A 7,422-nucleotide genomic window follows, 5' to 3' on the forward strand; every position below is an offset into this window, starting at 1 on the left:
AGGACATTCAGAAGCCAACTTATAAGCCCACAAATGTGTAACTGGACTACTTATTTAAATTGACACCAGATCCGGTAACGTTTGGGACATGGTTTGACCCCCTTAGGAAAGTGCTATCATCATGAAACGTTCTGATCACTTACAACTCAATAGATTCTACCTTCCTGTAACATTTCAGCCTGATTGGTTCTTGTTTTCACACAAATGAACCCAGAATGATGTGAAATTGTGCTTCGTGCAACATAATTCTGGGTGCCATTTACAAACCATAAGTGCTAATGACTCCATTCCTTTTTGTGGTTGTAGGGGCTGTTGATTGGAGTACACTAAAATAAACCTGATCTCTCTAGGACATTCAGAAGCCAAGTTATAAGCCCACAAATGTGTAACTGGACTACTTCTTTAAAGTGACACCAGATCCGGTGACCTTTGGGACATGGATTGACCCCCTTAGGAATGTGCGATCATCATGAAACGTTCAGATCACTTACAACTCAATAGATTCTACCTTCCTGTAGCGTTTCAGCCTGATTGGACCTTGTTTTCACACAAATGGACCCAGAATGATGTAAAATTGTGCTTCGTGCAACATAATTCTGGGTGTCATTTAAAAACCATAAGAGCTAATGACTCCATTCCTTTTTGGGGCAATAGGGGCTGTTGATTGGAGTACCCTAAAACAAACCTGACCTCTCTAGGATATTCTAAAGCCAAGTTATAAGCCCACAAAGGTGTAAATGGACTAGTTCTTTAAATTGACACCAGATCCGGTGACGTTTGGGACATGGTTTGACCCCCTTAGGAAAGTGCTATCATCATGAAACGTTCAGATCACTTACAACTCAATAGATTCTACCTTCCTGTAACGTTTCAGCCTGATTGGACCTTGTTTTCACACAAATGAACCCAGAATGATGTGAAATTGTGCTTCGTGCAACATAATTCTGGGTGCCATTTAAAAACCATAAGTGCTAATGACTCCATTCCTTTTTGGGGTAATGGGGGCTGTTAATTGGAGTACACTAAAACAAACCTGACCTCTCTAGGATATTCAGAAGCAGAGGCGGAGCTGGCCTAAATGGCGCCCTGTGCGAGATACCCCTGTGACCCCCCCCCCCCCCCACACACACACACACACACACACACACGAAAAAACAGTACACCTACAACTTTGTTTCAGATTGTGTGGAGTGTATATATAACAACGTTTGCTAACTGAATACAACATCCAGCTCCTGGCCACCTTCTCACCACTTGTCAAAGTTCTACTGAAATAGACACACTTAACGCAACATGTCGGCATCATCGACTTGTACAGTACAGATGTGCTGAAAGGCGAGAGTCTCAACTTTCAGCTAAAAAAAGAACGCTCTAGCTATTATAGTTTTTATTTTATGGCAGTTTACAGTTTAAACGGGATCATACTAGCAGGGCACCTCCAGCGGCCCGCTGCCCCTCCGTTTTTCATGGGGTAAATAATAGCTAATTTCCCGATTCCAAGAAGAAAGAATGGTCCTACCAGCTCGCCACTTCAATATGAAGAAGATCAGTTCAACATGGGAAAAAAAACCTGACCTGTAGGCCAGAGAAATGTTCATTAGCACATCAAGTTTGATTCAGTTTACCGGTAAACATATCACGAATGTACAACAGGTCAATTATTAATCATCTTGGCTACGTAGCTCAATCTGTGCATTCCAGTAGCGTTTGCTACAAACAAATACAAAAACAACAATAAAGGAAAACAACTGTCTGACAGACAGCATAGCCGAATTCAAGGCAACACATAACAATAATCATTCGATTGCTCTTGGTTTCAAGTTAAGCCCATTAAAGTGCTTAAGTAAATAAAAGTGTTTCAAAAACAGCGTTTTCGAACCGGAGTTCTGCTAACTCCGCCGAACAAGGTCATTTTTTTATAGCGAAAACGATCGACTGGTCACTGACAAGTAAAAGGGTGTTATTGGTAGATGTTAAGAACACTTACCGCTGAGGTAAAATGAGAGTATAAATGAATTGAGGGGGAAAAAACGCTTTGTTTTCCAACACCGTTCTACAAGCAACAAGCTTACGGCAGGAGCAGCTTTCATGGTTGCCGCAACTTGGAAGGAGCCAATCAGGAGAGGGACCTCACATCAGCTGACGTGGGTCATGTGACAGGGAGTAGTTGATATGGGTTACACTTTGTTGTGCTTTTATTACAGAAATATTATTATCATCACTATTATTATTAAGAACATGCGATTTCTATGTTTTGTTTATGTATTGGTTGATGCTAAAAAAAAATTTTTTTAGGAAAAAAAAAAAGGAAATTAAATGCCGCCCCCTGCAGACTGCCGCCCTGTTCGGCCGCACATGTTGCACATATCAAGCTCCGCCACTGTTCAGAAGCCAAGTTATAAGCCCACAAATGTGTAACTGGACTACTTCTTTAAAGTGACACCAGGCCCGGTGACCTTTGGGACATGGTTTGACCCCCTATAGGAATGTGCGATCATCATGAAACGTTCAGATCACTTACAACTCAATAGATTCTACCTTCTTGTAACGTTTCAGCCTGATTGGACCTTGTTTTCACACAAATGGACCCAGAATGATGTGAAATTGTGCTTCGTGCAACATAATTCTGGGTGCCATTTACAAACCATAAGTGCTAATGACTCCATTCCTTTTTGTGGTTGTAGGGGCTGTTGATTGGAGTACACTAAAACAAACCTGATCTCTTTAGGACATTCAGAAGCCAAGTTATAAGCCCACAAATGTGTAACTGGACTACTTCTTTAAAGTGACACCAGGCCCGGTGACCTTTGGGACATGGTTTGACCCCCTATAGGAATGTGTAATCATCATGAAACATTCATATCACTTACAACTCAATAGATTCTACCTTCCTGTAACGTTTCAGCCTGATTGGTTCTTGTTTTCACACAAATGAACCCAGAATGATGTGAAATTGTGCTTCGTGCAACATAATTCTGGGTGCCATTTACAAACCATGAGTGCTAATGACTCCATTCCTTTTTGTGGTTGTAGGGGCTGTTGATTGGAGTACACTAAAATAAACCTGATCTCTCTAGGACATTCAGAAGCCAGGTTATAAGCCCACAAATGTGTAACTGGACTACTTCTTTAAAGTGACACCAGATCCGGTGACCTTTGGGACATGGTTTGACCCCCTTAGGAATGTGCGATCATCATGAAACGTTCAGATCACTTACAACTCAATAGATTCTACCTTCCTGTAGCGTTTCAGCCTGATTGGACCTTGTTTTCACACAAATGGACCCAGAATGATGTGAAATTGTGCTTCGTGCAACATAATTCTGGGTGTCATTTAAAAACCATAAGAGCTAATGACTCCATTCCTTTTTGGGGCAATAGGGGCTGTTGATTGGACTACCCTAAAACAAACCTGACCTCTCTGAAACATTCAGAAGCCAAGTTGTAAGCCCCCAAAGGTGTGTTTGGAACCCCGCCTTTAAGGAACAAGTGATCCGGTGACCTTTATGACCTGATTTGACACCCTTAGGAATGTGCTATCATCATGAAACACAGGAATAATTTACAACTCAATAGACTCTACTTTTCTGTGACGTTTCAGCCTGATTGAAGCTTTTTTATGAGAAATGGACCCAGAATGATGTGAAATTGTGCTTCGTGCAACATAATTCTGGGTGCCATTTAAAAACCATAAGTGCTAATGACTCAATTCCTTTTTGTGGTAATGGGGGCTGTTAATTGGAGTACTCTAAAACAAACCTTACCTCTCTAGGATATTCAGAAGCCAAGTTATAAGCCCACAAAGGTGTAACTGGACCACTTTAAAGTGACACCAGGCCCTGTGACCTTTGGGACATGGTTTGACCCCCTATAGGAATGTGCGATCATCATGAAACGTTCAGATCACTTACAACTCAATAGATTCTACCTTCTTGTAACGTTTCAGCCTGATTGGACTTTGTTTTCACACAAATGGACCCAGAATGATGTGAAATTGTGCTTCGTGCAACATAATTCTGGGTGCCATTTACAAACCATAAGCGCTATTGACTCCATTCCTTTTTGTGGTTGTAGGGGCTGTTGATTGGAGTACACTAAAACAAACCTGACCTCTCTAGGACATTCAGAAGCCAAGTTATAAGCCCACAAATGTGTAACTGGACTACTTATTTAAATTGACACCAGATCCGGTGACGTTTGGGACATGGTTCGACCCCTTTAGGAATGCGCGATCATCATGAAACGTTCAGATCACTTACAACTCAATAGATTCTACCTTCCTGTAGCGTTTCAGCCTGACTGGACCTTGTTTTCACACAAATGGACCCAGAATGATGTAAAATTGTGGTTCGTGCAACATAATTCTGGGTGTCATTTAAAAACCATAAGAGCTAATGACTCCATTCCTTTTTGGGGCAATAGGGGCTGTTGATTGGAGTACCCTAAAACAAACCTGACCTCTCTAGGATATTCAGAAGCCAAGTAATAAGCCCACAAAGGTGTAAATGGACTACTTCTTTAAATTGACACCAGATCCGGTGACGTTTGGGACATGGTTTGACCCCCATAGGAAAGTGCTATCATCATGAAACGTTCAGATCACTTACAACTCAATAGATTCTACCTTCCTGTAACATTTCAGCCTGATTGGACCTTGTTTTCACACAAATGCACCCAGAATGATGTGAAATTGTGCTTCGTGCAACATAATTCTGGGTGCCATTTAAAAACCATAAGTGCTAATGACTCCATTCCATTTTGGGGTAATGGGGGCTGTTGATTGGAGTACACTAAAACAAACCTGACCTCTCTAGGACATTCAGAAGCCAAGTTATAAGCCCACAAATGTGTAACTGGACTACTTATTTAAATTGACACCAGATCCGGTGACGTTTGGGACATGGTTTGACCCCTTTAGGAATGCGCGATCATCATGAAACGTTCAGATCACTTACAACTCAATAGATTCTACCTTCCTGTAGCGTTTCAGCCTGACTGGACCTTGTTTTCACACAAATGGACCCAGAATGATGTAAAATTGTGGTTCGTGCAACATAATTCTGGGTGTCATTTAAAAACCATAAGAGCTAATGACTCCATTCCTTTTTGGGGCAATAGGGGCTGTTGATTGGAGTACCCTAAAACAAACCTGACCTCTCTAGGATATTCAGAAGCCAAGTAATAAGCCCACAAAGGTGTAAATGGACTACTTCTTTAAATTGACACCAGATCCGGTGACGTTTGGGACATGGTTTGACCCCCATAGGAAAGTGCTATCATCATGAAACGTTCAGATCACTTACAACTCAATAGATTCTACCTTCCTGTAACGTTTCAGCCTGATTGGACCTTGTTTTCACACAAATGCACCCAGAATGATGTGAAATTGTGCTTCGTGCAACATAATTCTGGGTGCCATTTAAAAACCATAAGTGCTAATGACTCCATTCCATTTTGGGGTAATGGGGGCTGTTAACTGGAGTACACTAAAACAAACCTGACCTCTCTAGGATATTCAGAAGCCAAGTTATAAGTCCACAAATGTGTAAATGGACTACTTCTTTAAAGTGACACCAGGCCCGGTGACCTTTGGGACATGGTTTGACCCCCTATAGGAATGTGTTATTATCATGAAACGTTCAGATCACTTACAACTCAATAGATTCTACCTTCTTGTAACGTTTCAGCCTGATTGGACCTTGTTTTCACACAAATGGACCCAGAATGATGTGAAATTGTGCTTCGTGCAACATAATTCTGGGTGCCATTTAAAAACCATAAGTGCTAATGACTCCATTCCTTTTTGTGGTTGTAGGGGCTGTTGATTGGAGTACACTAAAACAAACATGATCTCTCTAGGACATTCAGAAGCCAAGTTATAAGCCCACAAATGTGTAACTGGACTACTTCTTTAAATTGACGCCAGATCCGGTGACGTTTTGGACATGGTTTGACCCCCTTAGGAAAGTGCTATCATCATGAAACATTCAGATCACCTACAACTCAATAGATTCTACCTTCCTGTAAAGTTTCAGCCTGATTGGACCTTGTTTTCACACAAATTAACCCAGAATGATGTGAAATTGTGCTTAGTGCAACATAATTCTGGGTGCCATTTACAAACCATAAGTGCTAATGACTCAATTCCATTTTGTGGTTGTAGGGCCTGTTGATTGGAGTACACTAAAACAAACCTGATCTCTCTAGGACATTCAGAAGCCAAGTTATAAGCCCACAAAGGTGTAACTGGACTACTTATTTAAATTGACACCAGATCCGGTGACGTTTGGGACATGGTTTGACCCCCTTAGGAAAGTGCTATCATCATTAAACGTTCTGAACACTTACAACTCAATAGATTCTACCTTCCTGTAACGTTTCAGCCTGATTGGTTCTTGTTTTCACACAAATGAACCTAGAATGATTTGAAATTGTGCTTCGTGCAACATAATTCTGGGTGCCATTTTCAAACCATAAGTGGTAATGACTCCATTCCTTTTTGTGGTTGTAGGGGCTGTTGATTGGAGTACACTAAAATAAACCTGATCTCTCTAGGACATTCAGAAGCCAAGTTATAAGCCCACAAATGTGTAACTGGACTACTTCTTTAAAGTGACACCAGATCCGGTGACCTTTGGGACATGGTTTGACCCCTTTAGGAATGCGCGATCATCATGAAACGTTCAGATCACTTACAACTCAATAGATTCTACCTTCTTGTAACGTTTCAGCCTGATTGGACTTTGTTTTCACACAAATGGACCCAGAATGATGTGAAATTGTGCTTCGTGCAACATAATTCTGGGTGCCATTTACAAACCATAAGTGCTATTGACTCCATTCCTTTTTGTGGTTGTAGGGGCTGTTGATTGGAGTACACTAAAACAAACCTGACCTCTCTAGGACATTCAGAAGCCAAGTTATAAGCCCACAAATGTGTAACTGGACTACTTATTTAAATTGACACCAGATCCGGTGACGTTTGGGACATGGTTTGACCCCTTTAGGAATGCGCGATCATCATGAAACGTTCAGATCACTTACAACTCAATAGATTCTACCTTCTTGTAACGTTTCAGCCTGATTGGACCTTGTTTTCACACAAATGGACCCAGAATGATGTGAAATTGTGCTTCGTGCAACATAATTCTGGGTGCCATTTACAAACCATAAGTGCTAATGACTCCATTCATTTTTGTGGTTGTAGGGGCTGTTGATTGGAGTACACTAAAACAACCCTGATCTCTCTAGGACATTCAGAAGCCAAGTTATAAGCCCACAAATGTGTAACTGGACTACTTCTTTAAATTGACACCAGATCCGGTGACCTTTGGGACATGGTTTGACCCCCTTAGGAAAGTGCTATCATCATGACACATTCAGATCACTTACAACTCAATAGATTCTACCTTCCTGTAACGT

The sequence above is a fragment of the Nothobranchius furzeri genome, chromosome 8 (genome assembly GCF_043380555.1).
Source record: "Nothobranchius furzeri strain GRZ-AD chromosome 8, NfurGRZ-RIMD1, whole genome shotgun sequence".
NCBI lineage: Eukaryota > Metazoa > Chordata > Actinopteri > Cyprinodontiformes > Nothobranchiidae > Nothobranchius > Nothobranchius furzeri.